Source organism: Cornus florida, unplaced genomic scaffold, assembly GCF_030987335.1.
Source record: "Cornus florida cultivar Cherokee Brave unplaced genomic scaffold, ASM3098733v1 CherokeeBrave_3.0.0_Hap2_Chr05, whole genome shotgun sequence".
Lineage (NCBI taxonomy): Eukaryota > Viridiplantae > Streptophyta > Magnoliopsida > Cornales > Cornaceae > Cornus > Cornus florida.
Window position 1 is genome coordinate 39,370,617 of NW_026775575.1, and position 10,112 is coordinate 39,380,728.

At 35.4% G+C, this 10,112-nt stretch overlaps 1 pseudogene; it reads right to left on the reverse strand.

Moving 5' to 3' along the window:
* Positions 1-6,759: 6,759 nt before the first annotated feature.
* On the reverse strand, positions 6,760-8,039 carry LOC132309181 (trans-resveratrol di-O-methyltransferase-like; annotated as a pseudogene).
* Positions 8,040-10,112: the final 2,073 nt, after the last annotated feature.

Consider the following 10,112-nt stretch of genomic DNA (forward strand, 5'->3'; position numbering starts at 1 on the left):
GTGCTAGCACCATCTAATAACTTAAATTTTTGGATCAGACTATGAAACACTTGGTCCATTACAAATGATATTAGAACATGTTCAATTCTTGATCCGATGTCACATTAAGCGTCCCTTCGGAAGTGTTCGGGTTAGGTATCGGTCCCCGGTTGTTAGGATGGATGGGTAGACCGAGTCAAAATAGGCTCAATTCTTAATCCGATATTACATCAACTGTCCACACAAATGTCTTCGGGTCGAATATTAGGTCCCTTATTGTCAGGATGGACCGACGGACAAGGCAGGCCATAAATTTTGGTCTGGCATGGGATCCGAATGTGAAGTTAATTGGTGCCACATAAGGTCGGTGACACTAGGCTCAATCCGGATGGGCTGGTGGTTAATCTATTCATGCCCTACCACAATCATATCCATTTATGAGGATGGCATGATAATGACTCCGAGTCATGAAAAGGTAGGCGTAGGGTAAAGATAAGCCACCATGAGACAAAGAAGCATGAGAATTTTGACTTGTGCTACATGATCATTGATACTCTCATTATCTACTAAATCTATTTTGGATTCTCGATCTTCATTTTGTCTTCTCATTCCACATCATTTTTATTTTTTTAATTTTATATTCTGTTTAAAATTTGAATGGAAATATATAATAAAAAGCATGTCACGTGATATTATATATATATATATATTACTCATGTCTCAAAGCAAGATTATATTTTAGTTTATTCTAAACCCCGTATTCATTTGCAAAGAAGGGAATTCGAACCTGGGACTTAACCCCTAACCCATCACACTTTTTTGATACATTTAGTTAATTCCCATTAAGCTATATTTCCCATTTGGAACGCATTAAATTGTCTATTCTCTTTGCATATGCTAATATTCTTTATATTAACAAATTCAATTAAGCTAATGCAACCAAAGAATTCTCAAAACAAATTAATGAACACTATAATTATCAATGAAAAAAATTATTATAAAAAATATTATAAGAAGCTACCAGCTATATCGAATTTGTTAATCTCTCAATGGAGAGAAAAACTTTACAAATATACTTAGGGTATACTTTAAGCCCAACCATGTAGCCAAGTTACTAGCTCATGTTCAATGAGCATCTAACCAATCTAGAGAATGGTCATTTAACCAACTTTTGCAAACTTTTATATTTAGAAACATAACTCATGATCTCTGCTAGTCTCTAGAGAATCAACTTGCATTTTTTCTAAAGAATTAAGATATAAGAGTAGTGATTTAGAAATCAAATTCGACATTTACTGATTTTAATTTATGTGAAAGGAGCAATGGATCTATCACATGACGTCATGTTGAACTCATCACCACACTTATATAAATATAAAACAACTGCCCAACCATTTAGCCAAGTTACTACCTCATGTTCAATGAGCATCTAACCAATTTAGACAATGGTCATTTAACCAACTTTTGCAAACTTTAATACTTAGAAACATAAGATCTCTGCTAAAACACATTTCTTCTAAAGAATTAAAATATATAGAGCAGTGATTTATGGATCGAATTTGACAGTTATTAATTTTAATTTATGTGAAAAGAGCCATGAATCTATCACATAACATCATGTTGAACTCATCACCACACTTATATAAAACAAATTGAGTAATTATGTTTATAACTAAGTACTAGGATTGAAAAAAATAAAAATAAAAAAAATAAAAAATTGGTTTGAGAATATGATAGTATTAATATGGTTGTATGTTTCTTCAATGGCTTTATATTTACCCACCCAGAATTACAGTTTGTTGTATTTATATCTTTTGGTACCCCTTATCCACCATAGAAATATTGAAGGGGGTAAGATCTCTCCAGCCTCACAAATTATCTTTTGGTACCCCTTATCCACCATAGAAATATTGAAGGGGGTAAGATCTCTCCTGCCTCACAAATTGTGTGAGTGAGTGTGTATTTTGCTTTCATGAAATAGAACGAACAAGAATCAGATACAAGATACCACTACATTCAAGATACTACTGCATTTTATCTCATCATTTTTGTAATTTTGTCAATAAAATCAACTAAATTACTTTTTAGTTTTCCCCAATACCTCAACAAAAATATTTTGTATTTGAAGCTTCAAATACCATATCAAACATTAAATTTTTTTTTTTTACATCTTAGTGCTACTATTTACTTACTATAAAACTTAATAAAATCTAGTAACTAGTATATATCAATAAAATAAATAAAATTAGCATGAATCATGATAAAATGATCTCCAATAAAATAAATGAGCGTGAATCAAGAAAGTATTGAAGATAAAATCAAGCAAGGTAATTCCATGATTCATGCTAATTCTATTGGAAATCATTTTATCATGATTCATGCTAATTCCATGATTCATCATAAAATGATCCCCAATAAAATAAATAAAATTATTCCCAAGAACATACGTATAAAACAGATGAAATTAAAATGAATTATCATGACAAAATGATTTGCACACATAAGGCATGAAATGCATTGAAAGGAAGCCAATGTTTGAGTAATAATAATAATAATAATAATAATCTTGATAAATTTATTGTAAATAGAAAGTTCTAAACAATAATGAGAATTCACTTGACATAAGGTCCATCTTCACTCTATGTTGAAGCTAAAATCGGCTACCTAGGGCCGATCTTAAATTGATGGAAAACGGGCGTGCCAAAACCAAATATATGGTTCGATTGTAAATTGTCAACTTGCAATCTCTTAAAGATAGTTGACTTCAGGCGATTATAGGAGGAAGAGAACAAATAAACTCCTTAATGAGTTTTACTTGCCTTAGTTAAAAGGACTTTACAATGAATAAATTATAGTAACGTTTTGAGAGTAGAAAATGGGAGAAACAGGCATAGAAAGAGATATAGAGGGAAAGATTGAGAGAGAGAAAGAGAGAGATAGAACGAGATATTGAGAGAGATAGATAGAGGAAAAGAAGAAATAGCAATGATGCTATTCTTGGAAAAGCTTGAGAAAGCAAACAAATAATAATAATGATTCTGAGGGTGTTGTGTCTCTATCACAACATGCATCTTTGTTTATTTATAGAGAAAACAGTAAAACAAATTCCTAAATGCAAGCATTCTAGTTGTATTATAAGACAACTAAATAATTATTCAAATCAAACTAATCCCAACTGAATACTAATTCTCAACTAAATTTAAATACAGGATAAATGTATAACTCTTATCTAATGCATTTAAAATTCAAAAATCTGCTATCTGATCTGCAGTACCCTTGCATGTAGCTTTATGTTTGTATAAAATCTGCCATGTCATCCAAACCAAATCCTGTCTACTGATATTTCAAACATAATTCATGTAAAACCCAACCTTCCTTTTAACTGTATCAAGACTCTTCCAAACGAAGCCCAAGTTAATCGTTCAGTCCAAGTAGGCTAAAATATTTCACAGCCCAAACTCATTACTGCATGTCTTCAGCCCAATACCTTCTCGGCCCAAACTTTCAACACATCATCATTCATCAGGCTTTATGTTCTTGGCCCATACCACTATGTCACTGTTCATCAAGCCTAATTGGAACCCAAACCCAATTATCAAAATGGGTGTCAATATCAAATAGAACAGGCCACCAAGCCTAAGAGGCCACTCCTCGCCCTGACTTAACACAATTTGTGACCAACACTCTATGGTCACCAAACAACATAACACTTAGTTTCTGCCTTCCTCACTGGAAATCAAAACAAAAGGTGCAACCTACTCATCTCGTCACTGACTTAAAGTCAACCCCAACTCTTACTCCCAAAATGGCAGTCTAAGAGACAAACTCTTTACTTTAAAATCAGTGGATTTCTAAATAAAAATCCAAATACAACCCTTACTCAACCCGTACAACACCGGAACCTTACAAGTCATACACTACACACCACCTCACATCCTGTGACATCAAATCAACTTTGTGTACGTGAAAAAATCCCATGACTCACACACCCTACTCTACTAATCCATCATCCCAAGAGTCCGTTCGCTACATCGAGGAAACACAACATAAACCCTCGCCCGTGCAAGAAAATAAGGACTTCCGTCCCGGAAGACACCTAAGATCAAACCCTCTCACCGTTACTAGTCTCTAGGAAGAAGACCCCCAATGGAACGATGCGTTTAGATCAAACCGAATTCAAAAGATCGTGCTATTCTCGTCACCCTTGCTCACAATGCTGACACCTTTTCGTCGTAAAGGATAACTCGCAGAGCTAATACAACATAAGAACGTGCTTGCTAAACAATACCACACTGAAAACATAACACCTACCCGTGGATCACTTAATTTAATGCTACACACATATAACATATAAGCATGTGATCACGTAAGCAAATTTACACGTAGGTCATTAAACAGGTAAGCAAGTAAACAAGTAGGCATGCTGCTCAAACATTTAAACACTTTAACATATAGCACATAGGCAATTAAACGATTTAGCATGCTTCTTCAAATATCTAAACACGTAACAAATAATCTCACATGCAATGCAAACAACTTCTCACGTAATCCTACATAGGTCTCTACCCGTCACCCTGAGGTTTTCGAGCCATTGCTCTGATACCATTTTTGTAACGATCTTAACTAATGCCAAAATTTTATAAAAAATTTGGCATGACCTCCGCTAAAAATCGTCTTACAACAACCTATTTAAAAGTATTTTTTTTTTTACTTATCCCAACACAATAAACATCTAATACATTCCATAGTGGTACAACCACATACTATATCATCCAAGTATTATAATTACAGTCCCAAAATACAAGATTAAGATCAAATGTCTATGTTTTAGAAGCCCGTAGGTATAATTATAATATTCAAAGTCCATAAGTCATCGTACAAAATACATTATGTTTAGTTTTACAAATATAGTGTGACCCAAGTGCAAAAAAACAACAAAATAAGCTCCTAATCCATACCAAGTATGTGGTAGAATGTCATCTGCCACTTCTTTCTCGTTTCCTGTAAAAAAAAATGTCAAATAAATGGGGTGAGGAAAATTGCTCAGTAGGTGGTGCCTAAGACTCGCCTCTTGTATCCCCGTGAACCCAAATAAAGAATAGAACAATAGGAGTCGGGGTCATACTCTGTTGGGAAAATACAACATCATATCCAAATTCAGCATTAGCAACATAGTGCAATAAAATGCAATGCATGCCGCAATGTCGCTCCCTGTTTTCAAAACCATCCATCTATCACTTTTCAAACTGTTAATGTAACCCCCTTTGGTACCCTCTCAGCGCCGAGAGAAGGATTGGCTACTGTCCCTGACTATTAGTAACTCCGCAGCGTCATTATGGGGCCCAGATAGCTCAACCAAGCTAGGGCAATCTCCCTAATTCCCTCTAGGTTACATTAACCTATCGGCCCTTTGGTGACTCTGTGGCGACCGGGTTTTCTCAAAACTCTTTTTATCCAAAGCTTATTTCCCGAAATCCCCTTTCTCATTTTCAAACCTTTTTCCCCGTTTTCATGCCCAATGACATGCATGAACAATACATACTACTCAATGCTATGATAAATGGGATATTCATATACTACACAATTTAGCATGCTTCCCTTTAGCAAAATTTCTAGTAAATTACTAACATCATAGGCATAAGAAATCAACATATAGACATGTATTCTACATAGTAAGTTTTTGACAAGTTATCAAGCACACAAGCATGTAAAATTGGCATTTAAGCATGCTTTTTCACACAAAAGCCACTTATACACATAATCATGTACTCCATATGCAACAATCAAATCATTTTAGAGGTAATAAACACCAATAAGCATGTTAAGCTACAATTAACAGAGGATAATTCACTAGGGAACAAGAATTTCAAGGATTAGAAACCCCTACCTCTTAATTTGCGAAAACCCTCAAAATAGGTTAAGATTTTCGGACTCCCTAGGCTGTACAAAAGTGAAATTGCTGGTACTCATGCGTAGAGCTCACCGTGCTCTCCGTTTTGCCTCAAACGACACTCAAAATCGCTAAGTATGGAGATGGAAATCAATGATCAAAGCTTGAAAATCAAAAGGAAAGAAAAAGAAAGTGAAAAGTGAGAGGAAGAGAGGGTTACGGGAGAGAGAAAGAATGAGAGAGAGGATGTGGTCTCTAAACCACTTTTGTGGTTAGTGGTGGGTCCCACCACCAATTTTCTTTTCTTTTCTCTTTTTCTTTTACTCTCATTTTACACCTCACACAATTCTATATACACATAAAAATTCTTAACCACAATTGACACATTAAATAAAATAATTATTATGCAAATGGACTTAATTAAAATTCCCGTGCACGACAATTCTGGTAGCAGGTCCCACACGGGACCGTCTGGCCCGAAAAATAGAAAATTGCAGAAATGACCAACCTTGCATTTCAAAGGGTGTTGAATTCAATGAAATGTCCCAAACGAATAACCGACATACCCGGCACACCCCACGGTGTCTGATACGCAAAACGTGAAATGACGAAAATGCCCTTGTGGTGATAATTTTTTTTTTTTGAAAAAATGAAAAACGGTGAAAATCGGAAACGTCACACTTAGCACTTGGGCCAATTCTCTCAAAAAATAAAATATTATTTAATTAAATCTAAAATTATATATTTATTTGAATATGATTGGTCACATTATTAGCCACGAGCTATTATTTCACTAAATAATTTGTGATGTTTAACATTTTCCAAGAAGGTATTTTGGATTACACATGCATGCAATTTCCATCCAACTTGTGAGTTATTATGACGTCAGTTCACCTACTAGATAACAACCTGTCCAACAGTCCAATGGAAATTGAGGAAAGTGTGAGTCGCCACAATAGTTGAACTAAAAAGAATGACTAATAGTAGCTACTATTATTTATTGGCTAAGAGTTTTTTTTTTTCCTCGATTAATTGGAATATTCGGGACTTTGTTCCGACTAATCCATGAAACCCTTGTAAAGCGACCCTCATGCGAATCGGGTAAAACTCAGATTATGTCCGCGGTTGTGCTCCAAGGAATTGTTCGCACTTAAGGGGAATCGAACTTGAGACCTAAAACTTAACGAGGCTCCAAGGTCGAGCCTTGATGTTCTATGAAAATAGTGCAATGATATAAAGTAAATAATCAGACAAAGGTCAGAATTTAAAACAAAAGAGAAAGTCTAATTAATGATTTTCTTGTTCCCATGCATGTATGGCATAAAATGGCGCGATGATAATAATGTGCATGATCAAACAAATTCAATCTACGTACAAAAATCATTAGTTTGATAAATTGCCACTATAAAATTATGGACTAATACAGCATCTATATTATATATATATATGCTACGTACAGATGATTATATATATTATACCTTGAGAGTAAAATTGCATCTGCTGGAGGAATTTCCTCAAACATGTCCCCTCCAAGAAAGTTTTAAGTTTTTAGTCCCTCGCGAGTTAGTAACATCATGTGGAAGATCAAGCACTGTGCACTTTAAGTGTGGGAATGCCTCCCACTGGATTCTCTCCAACGCTGGACTTCTCCTATACAGAATTTAATGGTTGAGATTGAATTGATAAATTGGACCCACGAGTAAAATTTTGTGCAGGAGAGGTCCAGCACGGAGAGGATCCTTGTCCCTCATCAATGGCCTTGGCCAAAGTCCCAGTGCCACCCGCAACATCCACCAATGAATTCAACCCTTCAAACACTCCCTTACACTCTTTAACCAATACACCAGCCACCAACTGGGCATCACTAGCCATGGCTTCATTGATAAAATTGTTCGGCACCGGTTCGTGGCCAGCATGGTCCCAAAATGTCCTCCCATTAACCGTGTAAAATGGGGTTTGATCCTCATTTTGGAACCAAGTGCTCATAAAGTGCCATGGAATTGTTACAGTCGGATCAAGCATGGCTAGCAAAAATGGTGACAAATTCATGGGATGGTTCTTTACGAGAAGCCGGGAAGCAGGTGTGAGCAGATACTCAACTTCTTCTTGTTCAATTCTTCCGGCAACTTTTTCCTTGAACAAATAAACGGGAATGAACAAGAATGCGCATTAGGCCAATCCATCTGGCTATGAAGATATGGCTATGCTCACCACAGTAAAAACCACATGTATGTTGAACATAATCCCAAATGTACGAAAAAAAGCTGCATTTAAAAAACAAATGCTCGTGGGTTTCATCTCACTCATACACAAGGGGCAGAGGATAGAGTCTCTTCTGTGACCTATGAAATATCTGTCTATGGTATAGAGTCTATTGTGAAGAGCAAGCCAAGTGACTAAGGCACGTCTCGGAATGTGTTTGGAAAACCATATAATGTTGTTCCAAGAAGACAGTGGGGCAAGAGGTAGGAGTGCATTATAGGCATGTTTCAAACTGAACTTGCCTGTAGGAGACAGTCCAGCACACCATATCTCTACTATTAGGATTGATAGCTGGAAATTCTTCATTCATGTTGACAAGATTCCTGAAAGGAGAAGGAACTCTCAACTGCCCTTGATCACATAGACTTAATGAATGTAGGCCTTTTCGTGCAAGGATATGTCAGCTTGCCAATTCACAACATACCAAATTGTCTTTGAATGACATTGAAAGAGAAAACAATCATGAACAAACACTAGGACCAACAACAAAATTCTTACAACAAATTTTATGTGTTACCAAACCTGCTTCCGGTCACTATTGAACACACTCCACAACAAAAACTTCATTTCTAGTCCCGATGAAAACAGAAACGCAAAACCTTTTCAGTTGCCAAACAGACCATTAAGGGATGCCACCTAGTTAAATTTGATGAATTCAACGTAGGATAAGTCTAACTATAGCCACTTGCTAATTGGTTTTTTGTTTTTTTGTTTTTTTTTGTTTTTTTTTTTTTTTTTGTGTTAAACTAAACACATTCACACATTATTTGTTCAATTGGAATTCAAATTCAAACCCGCAGATCTAGCAACTCCAACTAAACAGGATTATAACCAAGTGTTATGGATTAAACTTGTTTCAAAATTTTCAAATCTTGCCTTCTGCCCCTTATTCAATGTGGTTATTTTATTTTTATTTATAAAAAAAATAAATTAAAAAATTTAGAAAAAAAACATTTGATGAATTCTTAGTAAGATGTGATTGGCTTTTAGGGCTTTACTGTTTGAGCAATACCAATATGAACCACAAAAAAAGGTGTATATTGTCGCATGGTTCCCATTGTCATTGTCATTCCCATTGTTATGTATTAACCCCCCTTCTCCACCTCCGTTCAACCCAAAAAAAAAAAACTAAGAACTTCATATATACTACTAAATTGATCATAGCACAGTCTAGTCTGGTCAGTACATAATTGTATCAATATCCACTTGTCACCAACCAAAAAATAATAATCAGTCAACATTGTTCACACAATCAACTTCCTGGGGTAAAAAAAAAAAAACATTTTTCACACAATTGTACATAATATCAGCCAATTGACATCTAAAATGGACAGTGATGAAAGACGAAAGAAACATTCTCTCAATCAAGGACGAATTCTGCACTAAAAGCCAACCAGCTGAAAGATGCATATCCACAAAAGAGAGGATGGAGAAATGCACTGGATGACTCTGATGCATGAGTAAAATATGATACACCATTTATTACTTTATGTTAAATAGTTTTACAAAATAATGGCCTTGTTATTGACTGATACTTGGAGGAAAACAACAGATTGCACAAAGCTGGAGCTAGGTCACTTCTTTCCTCACCGCAACGGCACTATCAGTTGATGAGTGGCTTTGAAGGAATGCAGCATCTTCTTCCAAACTGATGCTCGCATAATTAAATAGAATATTTTCTGCACGGAGGACATGCATACTATTAATTATTAAACCATTGATTAAAAAAATAAGCCTAATCGCACAAATTCAGACAGTCATTTCCTGAACAAGAAAATGAAGACGCTTAATAAACCACCAACAAGAACAATCTTCATTTGTGTTTTTATACTATGTTTCGCATAGTTTTAGCATGCTTATCACTCCAATGTCAATTAACTGCTGACAACGGGCCAGAAGATTTTAGTACCTATAGCATCATAGCTTACTCCTGAAAGTGAGATTCCTATATATATATATGTATATACGAATATCTCTTGTA